The 25,421-nt window shown below is 36.3% G+C and overlaps 1 protein-coding gene across 13 annotated transcripts in view; it reads left to right on the plus strand.

Annotated features, from left to right (window-relative positions):
- Positions 1 to 25,421, plus strand: part of SORBS2 (sorbin and SH3 domain containing 2) — a 300,348-nt gene that overhangs the window by 87,584 nt on the left and 187,343 nt on the right. For 2 of the 13 annotated variants that reach the window (XM_036228656.1, XM_036228657.1), the window contains exon 1: positions 21,961 to 22,530. The exons of 1 other annotated variant lie outside the window; for it this stretch is intronic. The gene's annotated coding sequence lies outside the window, so the exon portion shown is untranslated. Of the gene's footprint in view, positions 1 to 21,947; positions 22,531 to 25,421 lie in introns of those variants that run through there. 10 more of the 13 variants (XM_016143949.2, XM_016143941.2, XM_016143943.2 and 7 more) reach the window with 9 other exon arrangements.

Raw genomic sequence — 25,421 nt, forward strand, 5'->3', positions numbered from 1 at the left:
ATAAATGTGAGACCTGAAGCATGGGCAAGAGATATAATATGAATGATGTAGGATCACTTTTTTAAATAAAGTGTGGGTAAGATAGACTCATAAATATATATCCATTAGTAAAAGGCGGTAAGTGGATGTTATTCCTAGTGTTGTGTGAACATAAGCACCACATAGTTTAGAAATAGAAGGAGCTTAGCCGTCATTGTAAACTGAGTACACTGGAGTCGAGGTCCTGAGTGACTGTCCTTAGATCAGAAAGTCAGTTTTAGCCAAAAAGCATCTTTTTAAACTCCAACTACTCATGTAATTTCTTCTTTAGCTCTGCACTTTTAAGTACTAACAGTGAATAAGACTTGTTCAATGAGTAAGTTAGATGAAAGGAGCTTGATTCTTGGTGTTACTGGAGCTATATTCCCCGGGTTTGAATTAAGGCTCTGCCACTTACTGGTATGTAACCTTGGCAAGTCACTGGGATTCAGTGTCCTGGTCTGTAAGATGGAAAAAAGTTCATGCCCGCCTCACAGGCTCACTGTAAAGATTAAATGAGTGACTTTTTTAAAGCACTAGCGATAGGCACATAGTTAGCACTTAATAAATATCATCTTTAATTATTATTTAAATTGTTTTAATAAACATAATACAATTTTATATTTACCCTTACAATCCCTAATTTTTTTCTCTATATATCACCTGACCTTTCTATAATCTGACTTTTATCTGCTCTGATCAGGACCCTGGCAATGTAGCTGCTGCTTCAAAGCAGAAAATAAAGCATGTGTAGAAGGAGATGCTAAAGACTGTAAATGGGGAACTGTATGAGGCCTCGCCATTCAGTTAGTTTCATTGGGTCACTATGGATTTTGACATATTATCTTTCCAACTCCTTTAGTGAAACGTTCCATGATTATGCTTTTTAACAAATGAGATATCGATGCATGATCAAAGTTCCAGGTGGGTAGCTCTTCACTCGAATCTTTTTATTAGCATCATGTTGGAGACCTAGGTCATTGTTTATTACACAATTGGCTAGGTTCCCCTGAATTAAACTTGATTGTCATAATAAGACACCTCAACTAGGGATATGTCAAAAGGCTTCATATTTTTCTTTGAATTTATAATAGACTGTTTATAAAACTTTTTCAAGGCAACAGGCCAGATTGAGCCTCCTCAGAAAGTCCTCATCTTGTGAAAGCAAGTCTCCCACCTTCAAGGAAGGGTTTCAAAAAATTGAAGGTTGATTCTCAAGCCATTATGGTTTCTGGGTAAAAGAGAACTGACCAAAGTGTTTTTCTATACTTAGTACTCATTAGCTGAATACTGCTGCTGAACAAAATAATAAAAAAAAATTTTTAAATGTTTTTCAAAATTGGCAAACACAAACAACAAAATGTAATATATCACATTTTGAACAATGTTCATATAAATTTTTATTTTAATTTTTCTTATGTAAGCAAGTTCTAATTTTCTCTTGACCAGTTATTTTTCTATTACAGTCTCCATTTCTCAGGGGGAAATGTCAATGGTTCACCTAAATATAAGCTGTTATGGTTTCATTCTTTTTCTACTAAACAAGTTGGTAAAATTTTGAACACAATTCAAATTAAAATATTCTTTTCTTTTCCTTGATCAAGCAACATTTTTAGAGTCACTTGGATGTTTTATTTCATTCCATTTTTTCCATGAAATTATTGAAAATTAATTTTAGAGACTTTTTAAATGATTTTTGTAACTTCCATCTTACATTATTTTATAACTTACAAACATCTTTACTTGGGGAATATGTTTTGAAAAACAATAGTGTAGATGCTAGCAATAAAATGATTACTTTGTATTGTGTACTAGTCAAATTAAATGAATAACAATATTTCATAATATCCATAATTAAGTCAATTTTGGTGTTAAAATTTGTAAGGCCCAACCTTGGAATTATTTTAGACAGAATATTTATAGTCACTATTTTGGAAATGTAAAGAGTTCTCATTTTAGAATCTAGTAGCATATATCTAGTAGAGAGTATATAATATATATATTTAGTATTGATAACATTGTGCCTGATTTGAGAATACTATGTGTATATTTTGTCCTCCCTTAGTTTGTTCCTAAGCACATGGTAGAAAGGTACACATTCTAAAAGTACAATAAAAAATGTATGTGTTTATCTTATCAGGATCTCATAGTTAATACTTTGCGTTTACTTAAAGAGCACATATTGTAAAAGCTGGTTCATCCATTCTCTTATCATCTGAATACCTATTAGTTGACATTTCTGATGTCATATTTATATTTATATTATCCATTAATTAATTCTAGAACTATTCGTTGAGCAGACTTACTAAACTTCTGGAGCTTTCAGTCTAATGAGGGAGTTAAGAATTATTTATGTGATGTAAAAATATCAAGTGCTTTCTGAATCAAGATTTAAGAATAATTATTTTCATTACAATTATAGTGTCGAATTTTATTGCATTTTAGCTTTTCATTTACTGCAATAAGGTTAGTTGAAAGTTACTATTAATATTAATTGAAAATTAAATATTAAAGTTAAATATTAATTGAATTAAATGCCCTGTGTCCATTCTTATGAAAGCCTATGAATTAGATGCTATAATTCCCATTTTACAGATGGAGAAGCATTGATATTCCACAGTCATACAGTTTTTCATATGCATTATTAATAATGCTAATTACTAATCATTCATATTAGGAATCTGTTACTCAAACTATTTCTCTTCCAAACCACTTTATTTTAAAAGTGTGTTTAAGGCATATATTAATTATATGGTATAGTAGCGCTAATGTCTTAACTTCTTACATTTGAAAGGCCTTAATTAAGCAAACTTAAAAGCACTGAAGCTACCGTAGTACAAGATGATAATCCTAAGAGCAGTGTACATGATGCCATTTAATTAATTTGAATGACCAGTTTCTGTAATATTTAAGCTTTGTTGGACCTTCGGGAACAAAGGGGACAGTGACCTCTCCATGAAAAGAATGCTGTGGATAAGCTGATTAGTTGCTTATCAGCCCTGCTATTGTAGCTGCGCCAACCAGACATGTTCCCATTAGCTGGACATGATCTGCAGTAGTAGTTATACTCAGGCAGGGGTGATAAAAATAAAATTGTAACTTCATTTTCCAGGGATAACTTATCCTTTGTTCTTTTGAAACAGCCATTTTAAGACTACATATGAGGAAGATGTAATTCCCCAAAACGTTCCATCTTATACAGTAGTACTTTTAATACTTTGTAACAACCGGATAGGCAAGATCTTATAAATATTAAACTCATTAAATTCTATTAGTATGAGAAAAAAATAATTTTTCCAGAGAAGCAAGAGCAAGTTTCAAAAAATATTAAACCTCGGCATCACACTTGAATTCAGACTGATTAATGATAGTTTCATATTGCCTGAAATGATTCCCAACTTAGATTTGGAAAATGGGTTGCAATTATTATAGATTAACTAAATTTATAACCAGAAAACAGCAATAATGTTGATAATAAACCTTAACATTTATTGAACAGTTAGTATGTGCTAGATAGACATTGTACTATATAAACTTTGCAGGAATTATTCTTTTAATCTGTAGCCCTGTTAGATGCTCTGATTAGTTTCAATTTAGAGATAAGAAAATTAAAGTCTAGCTTCACAGTTTTGCTTCTATTCAGTTCTTGCTAGACATACAGGAGTGTGTGTGTGTGTGTGTGTGTGTGTGTGTGTGTGTGTGTGTTTTAAGCATCAATAACATGGCAGAATGTAGTGGAAAGAGCCAAACTTTGGGAGTCAAAGAGTAAGCTAGACTCTAAGCTTCCTAAAGACTGTGTCTTCGTTACTATTCTATGTCCAACACTTATCCTCAACACAATAAATATTTAATAAACCTTTCTGGAATGACTGAATAAATTAATGAATGGCCACTAACTCCATACGATCTTAAAGAAATTGTTTAAACACTTTAGGCTCCACTTCTTTTTAATTCCTTTTCCGTTTTGTATCTCCCTCTTTCCAAAAATGATTTCAGGCATACAACGACATACAACCTCTAAAATAAGGATAAATGTCAAAAGCTATGTACTTTAAAAAAGAAGAAAAATAAACCTAAATCAAGGATAAGAATAGCTGCTTCATTTGAGCATGAAATTTAGACTGAATGTTGCCACAGAAATGAAGCATCTGCTTGCAACCACCCCACCTACCAGCTCTTGGCCAGAGCAATCTGCTCTTGTAAGGAGTCTTGAAGAAAATAAAGAAAGCCCAAAATATTAGCTTTGCTGTCTAATTATTTTTAATCATTAAATTATTCCAGTTTTAGATGAACACATTAGGTCCATTTTAGAGCCTATGACCAAAAATCCAAACAACAGGAAAAAACCTGGGATAGATAAAAAGACTTCTTTCTTTAGTGAAATCTGAACTACCCTGTTGAATGAAGGAATTAGAATAGTTTGAAAAGTAAGCAAGAGGTCTAAAAGGGCAACTTTAAAAGATCAGAAGGAACCAAGTCACAGCCAACCACGAGTACCACAGCAGCACAAAGTAGCCTTGCCCCTCTCTCGTAGAATGGTTACAGGAAATGAGAGACCCTGAGAGAAGGACTTGAAAAATGTTCTGCCACCATCACACAAACCCCGCTGAACATGATCACCAACTGCTCTTAGGGAGGCTGTTTGCTTTGGGTTCCAACATAGCTGTTTGATAAGAAAAGAATCTGAGTGTAATGGTGAGAAAGGTAAATAATTAACCATGTTACTTGACAAACAGCAATAATCTGAGAAATCAGGTTTCACCTAAAAAAAAAAAAAAAAAGCATTAGCACCAGCAAGGCTCCATCCTGAATTTTTCTTAATCCTTTGGACATCAGCTTTTTCACTTTTACTGCAGAAGCCACTCCTTTTCTTAAGTTGGACTAGGTTGTGCTTCAGAGATCAGAAAGAGGCTTTTCCAACGCACTAAAGATCTTCTATTTCTTCATTATTTATGACGATGTTTGTTCAGCTGCTTCCTCCCATAACTGTTTTCTGTTTGTAGACTCAAAATCAGATATTGAGTAATTCAAAAAGCTATTCAGCAAAAATGTGCTTTATCATCTCATAGCCTCTCATATTTGTTCTGGATTTCCTGCCTCTATATGGTTATGCTGTAGATTTATTAATTGGGCAATTTCCAATAGCTTACTGGATCATTCTCTAAACCGTGGTCTGAGAGCATCTAGATAGCCAATCAGAATGTGAATTGTCTTGCTATTTTTCTAAGTACTTTTCAACTTGCTGGATAGGTTAATAATGGTAAACCCGAAAATGGAAATAAGGAAAAAATGGGAAGAAGTGATGAAAAGAATATAACTTGACTTGAAAAATTACCAATATAAATGTATAATCAATTACAACTGTGCCTCTTAAAATTATATCATACACGGAGTTAGAACTCTTAAGGAAATTATAGTGGAAATTACTGAATTAAAAGGTATAGAATACAGGGCTATTAGCTATACTTCCCATCTCCTTCTCAGTCCAATTCAGTAAAGTAATTTCAATTGGAGAAATAAATCTCAAAATCAAATTATTTATTTCGATCTACTTAACAATACATCTTCGGTACCACTCAAAAAGTTGGGTGCAGAAATGAGTACATATGGATTGTACAGAGGAGAGGGATAGAGTTAATAATCAATCAAAAAATACCCTGTGATTTTCCTCTACTTTTTGATAAGTGGAAAGTTCAACCTGCCTCAATTAACTTTCAAAGTCATCTTTTGGTTTATGTGGGGCAGTGAGGGGTGGAGGAGGCGAGGGGGGTAGCAGGCAGAGTAAAGATGGCAGCGGAATAATGATTACCTTCTCTTTCACTTTTTCTCTCTTTCACTAAATTTTCCATGTTCTGTTCGATATTCATGTGTGTAATCATCTTAATAATACTGAACTATACCTAAACAAAATTAGAACCCATCAAGATTACAATAGTTGGAATGAGAAACAAAATTAAGTTGTACTCCAATCTATGTGGAGTCCTGCACTAGCATTAAAAAAAAAAAAAAAAGCCAGTTGCATTGTACAAGATTGAGACAAATGGCTTTAAGCAGAGCTCTATTTAGCAACCATATTACATTGTTCCTGACATGGAGTTTACAGTCTAGTATTAGGCCACATAAATATAGGTCTACTAACAGGAATGAAGATGATAATCTCATCCTTATTTGCAGGGTTGAGAGAAAACTTAGAGCTATCTATCTACACAGTTTAAGAGGAAAAAGAAGATTCAAAGAATAGGTTTCAAAAAATATTACAAATTGGAAACAAGTTTGGAGAACTAAACATACTTAGTTCAAAAATATGTGTACAGCAAATATGTAGGATGGATTAAATTTGTTCTGTTGTCCCATAGCACAGCAACAAGACCAATGGTAAAAGCTGGAAAAGCAGATTCCACTTACACAAGAAGTGCTTGACAACAGAGCAGGATGCTTGGGAGCCTAGTGACCTCTTGTCACTAGAGCTTGTTCATTTAGTAAAGGCTAAATAGCGTTTGTCAGGATTGCTAAGGAGAGCTCAACCATTAGGTAGCACTTAAATCAACTGATCTGCAAAGTTCTCTCTCATCTTGAGACTCTATTATGCAATAAAAGAAATGGAAGTTGAAAGATAGTCAATGTGGAGACAAGAGATATTTGATATAAAATTGACTTATTATGCAAATGTGTCTGCTTCTTGGGCCACGTAGGATCTGATCTTGCCATGACTGTGGGCAGACAATAATTCCATGCCTTCCTAAGATGCTCTTGAGGTTCAGCTATAATTTGGTGCTGAGCTACTATCAGGGCAGCTCTATCTTTTTTTTCCCTTTGTTGTGTTGTAGAAGAGGAATGAAATGATTGTGCCCCTTACTGGAGGCTATTTTAAGCCCCAGATGAGGATGGTGATGATTTTAGTGGATGCTGCAATCCTGCATATCTCCCCTTCAGGACCAAGAAGCTCACCCACCCAGCCCCCAGGAGTGTGTATGCCGAAGGTTCACAACTCAGTCTCTCTCTAAGAATGTCGTCCCCCAATGCTATGTCCCTTTCGTATAGTCGTCTGCATGCAGTGTGTGGGTGCAGGGACACAAAGGCCCAGCTCTTGTCTTCATTTGGGAGAACTTGAAAGTGTTACCTTAGTCTCATAGCCTCCTGTGTCCTCTTTACCTGAGTTCATGTTCTCTCTTTGTCCAATTTTCTCTGTCCCGTTCCCTTTCAGATAGTATAACCAAGAGCACTCCCTAATAAACTTCCTTCAGTAAATCCCTTTTTCATCATGTTTCAAAAGAACCAACCTAAAACCGTATCGATAATGATAATGACGACGATGACTATGATGATGATAATGATGATGATGATGCTGATGATGATGATGATGATGACAGTGATGGGGGATAAAGGCTAATAGTAGCAGTGAAGGAGAAAAACAAACTGTACTTCATTTGCATTGTCCTTTATACTAGCAATTGAAAAAAGTTCATTTGTTCTTGATTATACCTTGTGAGTGGGCAGGGGCCTGATCACATCCAATCTACAAATCAGGGAACTGAGAAACATCAAGTCAGTGTTTTTCTCCTGATCACATAATCAGGGATAATTTTACAGTAAATATTATCTTCTGGTTCTCATTTTAATATTATTTCACCTAATTATAGTGCCTGGCACTGCACAGAACTCAGAAAAATATTGGTTGGGTAACTCAGTGTGATTTTGTTGGTCTTCATCCTTCTTTTTTCCCCACCGATTCTGAAAATCAGGGCACGGAAAGGAAAAATAGTATGTAAATGTTCCTGATTTTGCAAAATAATTACAATTTCAAATATTCTGAATTTTCAATAAATTTGCTTATATTTACCAGCTGACTTGACCAACTTTCTTTGGAAGAAATGACTTGGGTATGAATAATGCACAGGACTAAAAAAAACAAAATATTCAAAAGAATAGGACTCAAGAAAGATTTCCATGACATGCTGACACACTGCCATAGTCCAGGATTTATGTTTACCATGGACTGGTTTAACTTGAATAATAGGTATTAGTGGTCAATGAGTGCACATACCTCAGCTTGATGAGTATACCTAATGGGTCACTCTGAATAAAACATATTTCCAATAAGTCATAAACATAAAGAAAAACTTTAGAAAACTGCCCTCCTGCCCCCAGTTCTAAAGGCATATGAGCTCTAAGAAATATTGTTATGATGTAAAAGCCTTTATGTGGCAAATGCATTTAAAAGAATTTGAGTCAACTTTGATAAAGTGTCATTGATTAAAATATTGCTGACTAAAATGTTTCCCCCCAACTTTGATTTTCCTTGAATGAGGTTCTTGTTTGGCTTGTTAGCCTTGGACTGTAATGCTTTCACCCTGACTTGTTTAATTAACTGCAGAAAGACTCTCTGTGGTCACCAGAATGCCTCACTTTGTAGGAGTTTCAGGTGAAGATATTTCATAGCAGAGAGAGGAAATCTTGAGTGAACAAGGTTATTGCTCTGAGAGAAAATCAAAACCACTATTTCTCTTTCTTCACAGTGGATCTAGTCTCAGTGTAAACAACAGCTAGAAACAAATTGTTTCATTCATTACAGGAGCAACTCCATAGTTTGATTTTTCAAGTGGGGACTATTGCTGGTAAAATAATTTAGCATCTAAATTCTGATAAGTCTTTCTCCCTTTTTACGGTCTTGTGAAAATGTAATAATACTTCATTCTAAAATTCAGAAAGTATAATAGATTGATCAAAATTACTTATCCAAGATAAATGGCCAAAAAAACATTGGAAACCACCATTCCTTTAGAGTCGAGTTTCAGTAATCTCATCCAAACAGAGCCAACAGGAGTCTCTACATTTACAGGTGATTAATTAAAACAGTGCTTACGTAAGAAATTTAGTATAGGAGAAAGATTGTGTGATTCTCTGACCTTGGAAGTCGTGATTTTTCAAAGTTTAATTTCTCATCTGTCAAATAAAAATAATTCCTACTTGGCAGGTGTATTATAATTTAATATTTATAAAACTTGTAGCATAGTACCTGGCACATGGCAATCTGCTAAATAAATTACACCGACTATTAGTACTCTATGCTTTGAAATCCTAAATGATTTTTAATACAGTAAGAAAAAAAGAAGAAGAAGAAGAAAATGAACAAATAAAAAAAAAAAAGGTTATTTATGTGCCTAAGGATTCTCTGCGGTTTTAGGCACCTTTGAAAGCTACACTAAGTGCTTTTGATTACTGGTGGTCTGAAGCTGCTAAAAGTGATTGATCTATATATAACCAGAGAATGGTGTAAAATCTTGGGAGTCTGAATTAAGAAGCAATGCCTGCCCATTTAGAGATACAATAAAATAGTACATGCTTCCTCTTAGAAATTGATGGCTAAAGAGAACACAGAAGCCTACTCATGGATCTCAGAAACCACAGCGGGGCATCGAACTGCCTGCTGCCCGTATGGGGGGAGGAATGCGCACTGAAGTAAGAGTATAGATTTAGAGAATGTTGCTTTGGAAAATTCTTCTTGACAAAGCCATCAATCTGGAGGAGAAGGGTCTTTTCAATATTTCAAATTTAGACCTTTTTGTTGTTTTGCTTCAACTTAATCATGAGAGATTCAGTCTAAATCCAGTTACAGAAACTTCTAGTCAATTCAGTAGAGAAAAAAAATTCCAAGTAAATATTTTGTTTGATATTCTCTACAAATTTTCCAGGAATTCACTCATTCATGAACTCAGCTTGGTAGGGCTGTCTGTGCTTTAATTCTTTGCAGACCCAACTCTGGATAGAGAGCAAGTTTTTCCTCACAAAGAATGCTAACTGCAATGCCGTGTGTTCTATGGGTGAATTGTGTCCCCAAAAAGATGTATTAAAGTCTTAAATCCCAGAAACTGTGAATGTGACCTTATCTGAAAATAGGGCCCTTGCAGAGTAGAGATGAGGTCATAATGGATGAAGGTGGGCTCTAATCCAATGATTAGTATCGTTATAAAAAAATAAATTTGGACAGACACACAGGGGAAGATGGTTGTGTGAAGATGGAGGCGGAGACTGGAATTATACTGCCACAAGCCAAGGAGCACCAGGAATTTCTGGCAAACACCGGAAGATAGGAAGAGGCGAGCAAGGATCCCCCTGGAGGCTTCAGAGAGAATATGACTCTGCCAACATTTTGATTTCAGACTTCCACCCTCCAGAGCTCTGAGACAGTGCATTCCTGTTGTTAGTCACCCAGTTTGTGGTGTGTTGTTATAGTAAATGAATACAATAACCATTTTGATGTGAAAAATGAGGCCCATAAAGGTTAAACCAATTGTCAAGGTTATCTAACTAGCAAGAGTTACCCGCTACCTCATATATGGTATAGGCCGTAGACTGTTCAGTTTAAGGTTATTCCTCTTCGGTAGCTGAGCAAACTTTTGAGACCCAATCTGCTGAATTCTCTACTTGGCTTTTATATCAAACCACAGACAAAACAGTCTGACTCATTCAATTAAAACTCTAATTCATAAATATATGACCCTGAAAAAGATCAAATAAAAATACACATGCCTACATTCATTCTGTTTTCTTCTACTCTTACTATAGTTTATGACTGATAGTTTTTTTTTTCAGTGTCATGTGAATTGCAAAAGTCTCATAAAAGAGGTCCCCCACATTCTCACTGAAAATACCTTTATATTGATTGAAGCTACACCTGGAGAACATATAAGTAAAATACAAGTCTTTCTTTGACTTTTTTATAGTCGGTTTACTATTGCTATTTTAAATAACTACTTTCTTATAGAAAATGTGTCAGTTCATTGAAGAATATACAATTAAGGAACTAAGTAAACTCATATACAACCCAGTCAATTATTATTAAACATGGTTAATGTTTAGTGTAAAGCCTTACTGCTTTTCTTCCATGACTATCCAAAATTTTACTTACAAAAATATAATTGTGTTAGCACACAGTTTTATGGGTTTATTGTCATCACTGTTTATTTAAATATAATATGAATGTCTTTTATGCCACAGATAGGAAAATTCTAGATTGAAAAGTCAAATAGGGTTTTTACTTCTGGCCTTCTTAGAGCTTTCAAAATGCTCAAGAACACTGTGAAACTCTAAGAGAGGAACATGGATTGCAGGGTTTCTGTGTATATATGTATGCATTTTTAATTTTTTTTTTTTTTTTTTTTACTCATGGTGCCCTTTTTGAATAGCCACTCGTTGAACACATTTAGAAAATATCATTCTACATAACTACTTTTAAACATGGAGTGTCTCCCATGGTGTGGAGGTCTCATAATCTGTTTTAAGCAGTTTTCTGTTACAGAAATCAAGTAATCGTTATCTTAATGTACTCTTTCCACATTTTGTAAAATTCCCATCTGATTTCTGAAAGAAAATATCCTAGTTCAATGATTCTAAGATGGACACTTTCTACAATTTAACATCGCAGGAAATGATATGTTTCCCAGCCAGGCAGTAGTTGTAACACCCTAGTCACCGAATGCAAGAAAATACTGAAAAAGAAATCACATAAAGAATACAGAAGCCCAGGCTTGTGGAAATGGAGCATGATCTTGGACTCCATTTTTAACACTTTTCTAAGTGATTCTTGATACATGCCAAACTCTGAAGACTACAGATGATGATATTGGGTGGGGAGGGGTAGGGAGTGAATGAATACCAATGACCCTGAGTTTTAGTGTCATTCAGAAGCATTGAATACTGAATGTGAAGGATTTTCTTTGCTTATTTCTTTTTTTGTGTGCACAGAGTGATAGATGATACAATTTAAATAAATACACTTAAAAGAGCCCTTTCAACAAATAGTGAAAATTCTAACTTAGAACTTTGTGTCAGAATTTCTTTGGCAAGATTTTTTTTTTTTTTTTTTTGGTGGAACATAAAATATTGGTATGTCTTGTGATCTATAGGTCCTTCATTTTGTTGGCACCTCTTTTGGAAACTAATGTTGCCACCTTACCTAAACAAGGTATTCAACAAATGTCTGATAACCATAATAAAAGTAATCAAAACACAAAGCCTTATGAAAATATATTTCCATTAAAATATATTTTGCCTAAGTTAATGAGGCCCAGAGCTTTCTTCCCAAAACATAAATATGGTCTCATCTTTGATCTTTGAAAATCCTATGGTGGATTCCTATTTCCTGAAAGAGGAAGTCCAAAGTCCTCACTTAACGTGCAGAACAAAGTATTTCATAATCTGTCACACGTTCTCCTTTTCAATCTATTTCCGCTCACGCCTGCTCCAGCCTCTGTTTCAGCCACATTCGACTCCTCGGTTGCCTGAACTTGTCTCTGCCCCCATGTCTCTGTGCTGTCGTCACAAGTGCTGCTTCTTCAGCCTGGAAATCCTGTCCCTGATTTCCCAAACTGGTGAATCCCTCCCTCCTCACCCTTTTCCCCCAGCTCACAAAAGCTCCAAAACTAGACATTTTTCTCCTATCGCTTCCTGTGTATAATTGAACTAAAGAGAAATTCACATTGTAACATAACTACTTCTTCACTTGTATTTTTCCCCACCCAGAATGTGAGCTGTAGTTTTGTCATTTGACACCGGATGAGGTTCTTGGCAGGTTGAATAGATTAAAGGAATGTTTGTTGCATTGAATTGAGGGATGGCCATGGAGGAAGATACATTGCAACTTCCCCAGCCTGCCTATTCACTCACTAGTTCGCTCATTATATCTGTACCTGCATGCCAGGTGCTATGCTAAACAATGGAAATATGGGTGAAAAACAGACAGAAGTGATTCCTGGCCTCATAAAGTTTATAGTCCAGCAAGACAGACAGAGTTTAAATGAATGAGTGCTCACATAAATATAACTATACAGTGTCTGTAGTCTGGATGTAACGGCATCCCTTGGCCCTGTCACTGAGTAGTGTCACTTTCAAAGTTCAGCTGTAGAAGCCTTGAAGAAGAAGGAGACTTGCTCCTGACATGAGTCATAACTGATGACCCCTGGCTGACATCTGGCTCCATTTCTCCCTCGATAATAGAATGCCGATTTATCTGGGGCCACAATGTGTGCAGCTGAAAGATGGCATTTTCAGGCTTCAGCTGTAGCTAGGAATGGGTGTTGGGACAGCAACAGAAGTGCTGGGTAGGAGTTGTGGAAAAGCTCTTTGCAAGAAGCCAGCTTATAATGTTATATGTCAATTATATCTCAATTTAAAAAAAAAAAAGGCCAACTCAAGCGGAAAATGTGACCCTTTGCCTTTGTTCCCTTCTTCTTGCCTGGAACATGGACATGATGGCTGGAGTACAAGCAGTCATTCCGTATTGTGAGGATGCCTTGAGACAAGAAGCCATCTTCTAAAGATGACGGAACAGAAAAAAGGAGCTGAAATCCTGACGTCCATGGGGCCAATTTTCTACTACCACAGAACTCCTTGTCTCTCACTTCTTAAAGTGAGGAAAAGATATACCTCTCTGTCTTGTTTAAGTACTGTGATTTGTTTTTTTTTTTTTTACATGTGCAGCCAGTTCTAGTTCTAATGGTATTGTGATAAGACTATTTCTCATGTCTTACCAAAAATTGACAGTAATTTGAGGTTGATTTTACAATTGTTGAGTTTAAAACTTTTCATGTATTATCTTATTTGATCCTCATAAAAAATCATGTTAGGAAATCAGAGGATATATTCATTTCACCCAATTTATGAAAGAAAATCCACCAAGCCTCCTCACATATCTCAGTCTTGGCTTGTGTTATTCCCTTGGTTAATAGACTTTTTCCCTATGTCTTTCCCTTATCACATCCTCCATAGCCTTCCTCATGCCTATAGTAAATTTGATTGTGAAAAGATTTTGTTCTGCTAATTTAAACCCACAAGGACTGTTTACAAAGTTAATCTTCTTCTTTTGATGTAGAAAATATTCAAAGGAATAACATTTTCCCTAGTTATCAGATCAGGGTAACTTGCTGGCAATTATGACCTCTAAGTCTTACTTTGGAAAACATAGGAAATTAATTTTGATTTCAACAGACTTGGTAAAATAATTATAATTCTCAATTATAATCCAAATGTGATGAAATGGAGCTCCTATCTAATATTCCACAAGGGCACATAGTTTATTTTCCCTAGCTTTATATTCTATCACTAGTAGGCCTTTAAGTGAGCATTTACTATGTCCAGTGTTTTATTTGTTTGTTTTTTTGTTTTGGTTTTTGGTTTTTCACCCATTTTTCTCATTTGATATCAGACAACTGTACCCTAAAGCATGCACCACAATACACATGATTTAGACATTTTTATATTATTTATTGATGAGTAAATCTCATTGAACTAATCAGAAGTATTTCTAAAGGGCGATGGCTGAACTGACTAATTTCCCTTTCTCGGAGATTTGAGCATTTGGCTGCTGAGAGCTTTGGTGTTTGCCTCTTCAGAGTTCCCAGAGGCTGCCAAGTTTCACCTTGTGTCTCATAATTTGTTTCAGTGGCTCAGGTGAAACCAGCAACATTTGTTTTAAAACGCTTCTTGCCAGGCATTGTTTGCCGAGGCTGATGTGTTTCATTACTAATTCAATAATACAGTGACCACAGAACCTGAAGGTTTTGCTGTGGCAGGCGAGCATTTGCGGCACAGCGCCCGGAGGCACCTGGAGTCACTCTTTCCATAGGAAACAATGGTTAAGAGGGAAAGGTCACTTGAGATACACTCTGTTAATCTGGTCAGAGTGCCTCTCAGGGAACAAAGCACGGCCCCTTCTAGGCGAGTGAAAGCAACCAGGCTTCTCTTTCCAGCTTGCCTTTTAAGCTTATCATTATGATGTATAAACAATAAAATTCCTTGCAAGCAAGTGCAGCTTTCTTCTGTATTGCTCGCAGACTCTCTCACACCTCGGGCATAACAAAAGCCCAGTATGCTTTCCTTAAACGGGGAGCAAGCAAGATGTATTTGTGTTTGAGGTTACGGAGGCCTGGAGGGATGGGGCGGATGGTTGATTGTAGGCTAACACTACAATTTTCCCGTACCTGGCACAGACACATATTAATGCACATTTTTAAATAAAGTTGTTCTCATTCGCTACCGCAATTATGGGCATTACCAAGCCCAGACCTTGATAAACCTGAAATATTTAAAACAATATTGTTATTATTAGCCAGGCAAGACCAAGATCTCTGGATTAGGCCAGACCAAATTTTTTTCCTGCACCTCTTGCCACATTCCTCCTATTCCTCTTAATCTAGAGAGGCTACAGAACTTCTAGTGGGTTCTGGTAACTACTAATTGCATTTTCTCCTATGGTACACATATGGTATTTTTGTGTTAATAGATTGCACTTTATATCTAGTTTTTAAAGACAGTTTTATGTTGCTGACATTTATATTCTTATCATTTGCCCCTTTGGTAAGGTTTGTTCTTAATCATTTTCTTATTTTTAATCGATTCGATAAGTAGGTTTCCATAAAGATGTCACACTGCTGGGTTTGTCATGGGTCTGGGTACTTCTGATTTATCAAGGCATTCTGGACACTTACCAAGGTCAGACTGCCTCAGAGGCTATGAAGGCATCCAATTAATAGCTTGTGGGTCAGCCTGCATGCTGGCATATATTTCTGAAAGGATGGAATCTTAGAAATAAATCCAATTTTCTGAGATATTCCAGTCCTCTTTCTAATCCTGTCCAAGGAGGTTTTCACACTTCCCATCTTGGTCCCATTTAACAGCACATTGTTCATGTCATTGCTTAATATAACTAATTATTATAGATTTAGAAACAACCTTTAGTGTATTCTACCTGTTCTTAGGAATTAGAAAATTCAGTCTAATCTTTATAACAGTCTATGCTACCCCATTAAGCAAACCATGCTCAAAATTTGTCCTTTAAGTCATACAAAGAGCTTCTTTGTTATACCAGGGACCGGATCCCTTGGCAGATTGTCACTCAGCTGGGGAAGCTGTAGGGAACGGTGTGATTACAGGAGAACACGCTTCAGGCAACAGTGAACTTGTTGAATTTTTTCAGCAGTGAAAGAACCAGATTAAGAAGGATTTCAACATAGGAATCAAAGGAAAACTGGCTTAATATCAGGATACGGGAAACAAAAAATATAGGGAAACACTAACTTCTTTCAAGAAAATATAAAATGTTTCCAGCACTCTCTACCAAAGTAGTCTCTTAATAATATTAGTAATAATAACAATAACAATCACCTTAATTTATCCATAACTTATCAACTTAAGTTTTAACTTTGATAAACATCAAAGTAATTTTTATCAAGTAATTTTACTATAAATCTGTATTTACTCTGAACACTGTATTTTATTTTCACTTTATTTCCTTTTTCTAACTTTTCATCTTGAAAGCAAAAAATTTCAAACTTAAAGTGTTAAAAAATAGTAAAATAAACTGAAATATCCTTCAATGAAGATTCACCAGGTGTTAGTATTTTGCCACATTTGTGCTAGCCCTCAATAGATGATGGATGATTGATAGATAGATAGATAGATAGATAGATAGATAGATAGATTAATGATAGATAAATTATACCATACTCACATACAATACAAATATATTACTATACCTTATTTTTTCTGCTGAACCATTTGACACTTCAAACTTTCCTAAGAACAAGGACATACATTTTTAAAAAATTTATTTATTTTAATTGGTTTCAAGTACAAAGTACATTGGTTAGACATCTATATAAGTAAAACGATCCCCCTAATTACTCTCTCCCTCCCCTGACCCTCCACCTAGCCAACATATTAATGCTAACTGCATTCCCTGTGCCGTGCTCCCCATCCCTGTGACCATCTATCAACTACTGATTTGTGCTTCTTTAACTCTTCACCCCATTCTCCCAGCCCACCAAACTCCCCTTCCCTCTGTCCATCACCAAATTGTCTACTGTATTTGTGAGACTATTTTTGATTAGTTTGTTCTTTTTATTCCTTAAATTCTGCATATAAGTGAAATCATGTAGTGTTTATCTTTTTCTGACTTAAATACTTTCTAAGTCCATCAAAACAATATCTTTTTCCATCTTCTTCCTTTTAGTCCGTGTGTGTCTCTTAATCTGAAGTGAGTCTTTTGTACATTTTCTTCTTAAAGAAGTCCCTCCAACATTTCCTGTAATACTGGCTTGATGGTGACAAATTCTTTTAGCTTATTTTTGTCTGGGGAGCTCTTTATCTGTTCTTTGACTCTAAATGATAGCTTTGCTGGATAGAGTATCTTTGGTTATAGATCCTAGGTCTTCGTCCTGTCGAATATTTTTTGCCAAGCTCTTCTGTCCTGCATAGTTTCTTTTGAGAAATCAGCTGACAGTCTTATGGGTGTTCCTTATAAGTAATTATCTATTTTTCTCTTGCTGCTTTTAATATTCTTTCTTTGTATTTAACCTTTGGCATTTTAATTATAATGTGTCTTGGTGTGGGCCTCTTTGGATCCTTGGTTTTTAGGATTCTCTGAGCTTCCTGGGGTTTTATGTCCATTTCCTTCACCAGGTTAGGGAATTTTTTCATCATTATTTCTTCAAATAGTTGTTCAACATCTTGATTTTCTCCAATTACACTGATCAGATGGATATTTGGACCTTTAATAGTGTCCCATATGCTCCTTAAGTTATTTTTATAGTCTTGGCATCTTATCTCTTGCCATTCTGATTGAATGTCCTTGGTTTTCCTGTCCTCTAGATAGGGATTTGATCCTTTTCTTTATTCACTTTGTTTATTCCTTTTAATATACTTCTCATATCAAATAATGTGTTCTTCATTTCATACTGGTTCCCTTTCATAATTTCCATTTCCATTTTTATGGGTTTTTTTTTATAGCTTTGTTGAAGTTCTCACTGAATTTATCTACACTTACCAAAAGTTCATTGAGCATCTTTATAACCAGTGTTTTGAACTCTGCATTTGCTAGATTACTTAACTCCATTATATCTGGATCTCTGTTCTGTTCTCTCAAATGGCTTCTCCTTCTTTGTCTTCCCATTTTGGCTGCCTTTCCATGTCTATTTCTATGTACTAAGCAAAGCTCCTGAGTCTCCCGGTCTTATTAGTGTGGATTTGTGAAGTAGGTGTCCAGTGGCGCAATCCTTAAGAGGGGTTCAGCTGCAGGACAAACTTAACCCAAGCCTCTACCCCTCTGGGGCTACTTATTAAGATTCAGCAAGCAATCCACAGATGCTATGCTTATAGTTGCCTCAAAAGGCCACACCAAAAACCAAGGCCAGCTGCCTCCAGTGTGAGTCTAGGCGCTGTTCAGTAAAGAGCACCTGACTTGCTGAGGATATACCTTGATGCGGCTTGGGTGGGGCTGTGAGTTGGGGAGGCGGGGTTTCAGGAAATTCTCTGGGCAGAGCAACCTCTGTTATCCAGTTTGATGACCTCACAGCTATGGCGGTGCTGTCCCCGGCACACTGGCATGGGGAAGGGCTCAACAGGGAACAATGGATACTGCCGGCACTTCTGTACAGAGCAAGCCTTACCTCCGCTCTCACTCCGACAATGTCTCCCTGTAAGTCTCTGGTGCCCCCTGCGCACAGCCAAATTGGCACTGGTGCTCAGAGAGAGCAGGTCCCTCACCACAAAAATCCGCTCATGGACACAACCCCTTTAAAAGGCTTCTGCTGCTGCCTCTGCCACTGCTGCTGCCACAGCCTCTGTTTCACTCAGCCACTCGAGACCAGGCCTCCCCACATCCTCGCCCTGAAGGACATGCACTTTTAATACCACAATATAATTATCAAATTATGAAAATTTAAAATGCAAACAGAATACTGTTATCCAACGTAGAGTCCTTATTCAGATTTACTAATTATCTCAGTGGTGTACTTTATAGAATTTTTTTTCTGATCCACTATCCAACCCAGAATCACATATTATATTCAGTTTATCTCTTTAGTCTCCTTTAATCAGTACCGGTTCCTCAGCCTTTCTTTTTTCTTTTTCCACATTATCTGCTCTTTTAAATATGAAAGTAATATTCATTTTCAAAGTACTTTTGCTAACAATAGTTTTTTGTGATGTGATATGATCTTAAGTTTGGTTTAGAAAATCATTCTTCTATTATGGTGGTAATATATACTTTCATACTAAAAAGAATTTCTGATTGGTGATATTTACCCACATTCTAGATAATAATCACCAGAACAATTGGCAGTGTGAATTATTGGTTTCTCTTATATGTCAGTGAATGTTTTATTAACTTTTAATCATATAACAAATTTAATTGTTATTTTTAAATATATAAAACATTTGAAAATACTTTTCATGACCATTTTGCTTAAAATTACACAATAAGACAACCTCAATTGAGAAAACAGGCAAAAAGCTATGCACAGGAAATCTATAGAACCAATAAGCCAAAAGATCATTGGACATAAAGAGATGTTCAATTTCTTTGGTAATTAGAGAAATGCAAATCAAGATAATAATGAGCTATCACTTTGTACCTACTGAATTGGCAAAAATTTGAAAACAATATGATACCAAGTATCTCTACCATAGCTTTTGGGACCAAGGATGGAAACCTGACACAGGACTGTCCAGGGACAAAGTTGTTGGCACCTTATGAAATACCTCACGTGGCTCACAAAGATGAGCTAAAAAAAAAAAAAAAATTATATTTGTTTCTTGGGAATCTGTATTTAGCAATTTTTTAGAAATTATCAAGTTAGGAGGGAGAGTAAGAGTCAGAGACATGAGATAGAGCAGAGTCGGAGGGCCTCAGTGACAATGATGGGTCATGGCAGCCAGAGTTATGGGGGCAAGGGGTAGGCAAAGAAGCCACAGACATTGGAAAAACAGGGCCCCCTCACAGAGCGATCTGTAACAATTAACAGAGATGCCATGAAGGATAAATGGGAGCAAAGCAATTAGTCTCAGTTCCTGCTAGCTTCCCAGTTCTTAGTTATGTGAAGCCTGAGTATTTTCCAGTTTTCTTTTTTTAGAGAGTAGTAGTTGGGGGTGTAATAAGGCAAGAAGATACAAGATAAAAGAAGGCTTTCAAAATTCCAAAGGAAAATGACTTCAAAGATTCTTATACCTAGCTAAACAATCAGTTAAATATGAGGGTAAAGAATAAAGGTATTTTCAGACATACAATGAAAAGCCACTCGAAAACACAACATGAACTTAGAATGTTTCTTGATAACTTTTTTAACATGCCAACATTTAATCAAAAGCACTCAAATTCTTCTGAAGTTATGCTGGTGACAAATACGTGATATTGCAAAGGCGAATTGAAACACAGACTTCACACTATCCAGTCACTCAGTACCTTTTCGGACAGTGTTTTAGGTCCTCATTTAAAATATACTGAGAAATTAGAATATTACAAGCGTAGAAGACAAATAACACATGGATCGGGTTGGCTTGCAGAGGGTTGAGAGAGCAGCACGGGAGTAAGAAATGAAAGGAAAACCGCTAATAAGTCAACAGGGCATGACAAGTACTGTAATCGTAGAGCTGGATCCCGGATGCGAAGGAAGCACAGAGGGGGCTGCTGCACACTCTGCCGGGGAGTGTCAGTAGTGAGGCGGTCTCTCCGAGCAAGGTGCTAAAAGATAGAGTAGAAGGCAGATTGGAATGCAGGTAAAAGGCGCTCGCGGGGATGAGGTCTGGTCGATAAGCTTTCGGGTAGCAGAAATGTCTGAAAGGCAAGAAGTAAGAAACAGGACGTTATTCAAGATGGCTAAAACGTAGGAATTGAAGACTAAAATATGAGGCTAAAGTCAGGGGCAAGTTCAAGAGTAGCAAAGTCAAAATAACTAAAGGGAAGGTAACTTAAATAAGATCAAGCGAGCAGGCTTAAAATAATATGAAGTGGTAAGGAGCAGACAAGCAGAAAGGCACAGCTGACTGAAATCTACCAAATGGGAATCTGTTTGGAGAGGGGAGGGGAATGGGATTCTTCTGCATATTAAAGCTGGGAAGTTACTACTGAAGACAGCAGTGCTAACATTGGTAGGGAAATGCAGTACTTACAAAATACTAAATTAATGACTACTAGCAAACGAAGCATCTGTGTTGACAGGTCCAGAATGTTAACACAACTGTTTCAAACAGTTTGCTAGAAACAAAAATAAGTGGACAGTGTCTTGGAAATATGTCAGATAGAATATTACTGATGACACAGTATTAAAGAAAAGGCTGGGGAAAATTTAAATGGTTCATGGTGTTAATCATGGGAAATTCCCTGAAGAGGTAAGATTTTAAGGAAGGGTGGGATGTGATTCATCTTACTGAGAAAGTGAAATTATTCTTGCTTCAGAAGTAATGTTTGAAGCAAAGGATTTTTCATTCGATGTAGATTTTTAAAAGCATTTTTAAATTATAAATAAATTATAATTGAGTTAAAGAACATTTTTTCCAATAGGAAACAATAAGAACTTTAAAAATTCTATTTTAAATTGTGTAATACAAAAAAGTGTATTAAAATAGATAAGTGGAATCCATATGTAACATCTTATTAAGATATCCTAATTTGGTTATTTTGTTCGCATATAATGAGTCATAGTGCTTTGTTTCTGTTAAGTGGCTATAAGATTATCATTTAAAAACAGAAAGTATAACTGCCCACATTTACCAATCTCCGTTAGGCTCATTCTATGATGTGAAGGTGGAATGTGTTTTGACAATGGTTCCTTCCGATTAGTGTCTCTACAGTGATTTGCATGTTATTAACCTGGATACACCCAAATCTATCTATTGAGAAGGGCTTCCCTTCCTCAATTTCACATGTAGCGCTGGCTCATATGGCAAAACTTCTTCCTGAAAGCCGAAAACTCAGAGCACTTGTACTATCGGTGAAATATTTAGAAAGGTAACAGAAGCTGCCCTCCTCAAAAAGTGATGAGTTTGATGAAAAGAAATTAACAAGCTGTGTCCGTGCGCTGCACATGACCAGCCATGCTTGCTGTCTACGGCTGTCTGTTGGTTGTTGCTATGACTACGAAAAGCCAGTGGAACCCAATGAGCTGTCTGCAGCAGTGCTAAGAGAACCAGCCATTTTACTTATGGAAAACAGTGTGGCATATTCTGCAGAGCTTTACCCTGGAAGCAGCATTTTAAAAAAAATCTGTTCAAAGAAGAGAGGAGTGATGGGCATGTTAGTATACAGTTATTACGGCCAAGTATGCGCGCAAGCTGCCATTTGGACAGGCTGTTGACTGCTGCTCCTATTAGCTGATTTGAGAAAGTGGAATGCAGTGTGATAATGCTGCATATCTGCTATCAGACAGCAGAAAAGGGTTTTGTCTTGGGAAGGCAAGCCTTCCCTGCAATATTATCTCAGAGCTCTCTAGCTACTTACCCTGAAAACTAGTGACTCAAAAGAAGGGTGTTACCATTTTTAAACACGGGTCCTGTGCGTGGCTGTTGCACATGAGCGGCAGGTCTAAAGAAGCAGGTGTGTGCTCATATGGGCACTGGACTGTAACCCAGGCGGACGCTCTCAGGTTTACCTGCTTCCTGTTAACAGATTGTTGGCTCAAAGAGCATCTGCCTGCACGCTGAGGCCACGGCTCAGAAGGAGGTCCCACTTGCCTGACAGAGGTAAGCTTTTATTTTTGCCTTTTTAAAAGCACAGCATAACAATACCTTGGAGCAAAACTTAACCTAAAACATTTATATTCATCATGTTATCTGACTTAGCAAGAGCGTTCACAGCTCCACATACCCTCACACACACACACTTCCACAAAATAGAGTACGATACATAGAGTTGATGCAGTATGTTTAGGTTCTAGAAATCCTATGACTGAAAACGATTACTAATATGCCTTGAGATTTAATATAAATATTTACTGTTTTTACAAACCATGATGGTTTGCCATTCTGGATTGTCTTCATAACCAACGACCTTTCTCCCTTACAAACAATGGGTTATTTTATTAATTGCACTTTGACATATATTAAAAGAATTTTATGGAAAACCAGTGGCTTGAAAATTGTGAAGCATTTATTTTTAACCCTCATAATTGATGTATCTTAACTCTTAACACACCTATGTATACATTTAAATTAAGGAATTTTGTTCCCTATGTAGATCATAACAGCCAGTGGGGTTTGCACTTGCTTCTTCTGAACTCGGAGTCCTGGTGTGCTGTTCAGAAGTAGTTGCAAAGCAAAGCGTCAGTATTAGAAGCAGCTCACACATCCTTTCTGAGTATCATGCATGCCACGCTAGCCCAGAGCACAACACCCCCATTGTGCTCCCCCGACTCGGGATCGGAATCCAAGGAAAGAAAGGAAGTGAAATCTCCACACTGAGTTCGAGCCCAATTACAGTATGTGGTGGTAAAACTTCTCTTATTGCACAATTTTTCTCATGAGCAGATAGGTTTCAGAGGTAGAGAGTGAAACCAAAAACACCACACACCTCTTATAAATGTAGTACGCTAATATTTGCAGCGGATGTTTGCTGTCAATCGCTACGTGATAATAGCACAGACTTTGCACTGCAGTAGGAGTTGCCCCTTAGTGAGTATTCCTTTGATTTATAGTCTCTCAGGAACAAAGCTGTTACTATGGATTGAAATTGGTCAGTTAAATTGAAGTCTTTGGTAAGGAAATGACCAAATAATGATGAAATGCTGTTTCAGCAGCATTTCAGCTTTACCTAAATCATTCCTATCATTGGTCCACGAGGAAAATCAGCTCATTTCATTGTTATTGAAAAATTTTAAGGAAAAACATTTGTTGAAAATGTTGAGGAAAAACCTCTACTAAAGATTGAATCTACCATGAAATAACTAGTAAATCTAAGATTTACTTCTAAGAAATGTATTTTTATTTGCAACCTTTTTTCCCAAAATTTGAGTGACATTTGAGTCATGCTTTAATTTTAAGTATAATAATATAATTTTTATTGCTACATATGAGCATGCATCACCTGGTTCACAGATATGGCAATATACTCTCAGATAAGAGAATTTAAAGCGTAGGGAGAATACTTTCAAAATTTCTGTTTAAAGTCACCAATATTCAACACATAAAAATGCAGACCAAGTAATCTCAGAGAATTATGTTCAAACGTTTAAAGATGAGAATAGGAATATGCCCATTTGTGTGTGAGAGACAGTGTAAAAGACAAGAGATTAAGTGATGGCACTGTATTTCACTTACATTTAACTTGAAAGAAAGAAAGAGAGAGAGAAAGAGGAGAGGGAGAAAGAGAAAGAAAGAAAGAAAGAAAGAAGAAAAAAATAAAAAGAAAGAAAGAAAGAAAAAAAAGAAAGAAAGACAAAAAAGAAAGACAAGCTCCCGAGAGAGAAGAAAAGACACAAAGAACCAAACACCGAACAGACAAGAAAATAAATAAAAAGAAAAGAAAAGAAAAAAAAGAAAGCAAGCTAAATGAACAGTTAGTTTTGAGTAAATAAAAAATATCAGCCAAGGAAATTATTCTGTTTAGTGGACTGGCAGTAAATTTTTTTTTTCCAATTTAATTTCCTTCAGAGCAAAAAGGAGTTCTCAGAATTAACACAGTGTAAAGGCCTGCAGCAAGAAAACAATTTTGTATTGGTTTTTCTTGGAAAGAACAAGGTGAAGAAATACCTAAGGCACACCTACCTACCTGTCCTGTTTCCTTTGTGGTAGCACCATGTGTGACAGGAGCCTCCTCAGCCCAAGAGTGACACACAAACTTTTCACCTTATTTTTTATACATTAATACCCTTTAAGGTGATATGCTATGAAAGGTTAGCATTTTAAGTCCATTTGAGCACAACACATCAGCATAGTTATTAATTCAACAACTTTGAGAATCAGATACAGAAAGATAACCTGTAAATTTCAGGAATTTGCACCCTGGCATTTATCTATTTATGTACCCTTATTTTCTGCCACTTTCCAACTCACTTGATAGAAATATCAAATACATCTCTAATTTCCCAAACGCACCATACCAAACTTGTGACAGGCCTCCCTCTGACTTTTTCTCTAAATCTTCCTCATAGCAGCAGCCACCTGTCATGCATCCTTCACAATCCAGCTAGGACATCTTCCCAGACACTTCCTCACCTTTTCCTGCAGCTATATCTGAATCTTAACTCTGTAATTCTGTCCACTGCACCATATTGCCTTTGTCTCTGCTCACAGGCTTCCAGAGTTTTATTGACCTTTGTGTGTACTTTGTTCAGTGTCTAGAACTTGGCATTCAGACCTTGTACTGGTAACCTCGGACTTCACTATTTTCTTACTAGTTACTGTAAACATAGGCTTGATCTTGGAATAGAAGTCCTGTTATCTATTATGCTGCTTTTCATCAGAGAAAATCAAACATTTGAAAGCTGGAATGAAGCTTACATTTTCCTGATGTTAAAATACAGTTTCAGGGTCACAATTTGATAAAAGCTATGAATATCCTATAATATATCAGAATTCTCTGAGGGAAAATTTTGCAACATATATGTTTTGAACAAAACAGCTCAAAAGCTTTAGTA

This window comes from Rousettus aegyptiacus, unplaced genomic scaffold (assembly GCF_014176215.1).
Source record: "Rousettus aegyptiacus isolate mRouAeg1 unplaced genomic scaffold, mRouAeg1.p scaffold_m13_p_11, whole genome shotgun sequence".
In the NCBI taxonomy this organism is placed as follows: Eukaryota; Metazoa; Chordata; class Mammalia; order Chiroptera; family Pteropodidae; genus Rousettus; species Rousettus aegyptiacus.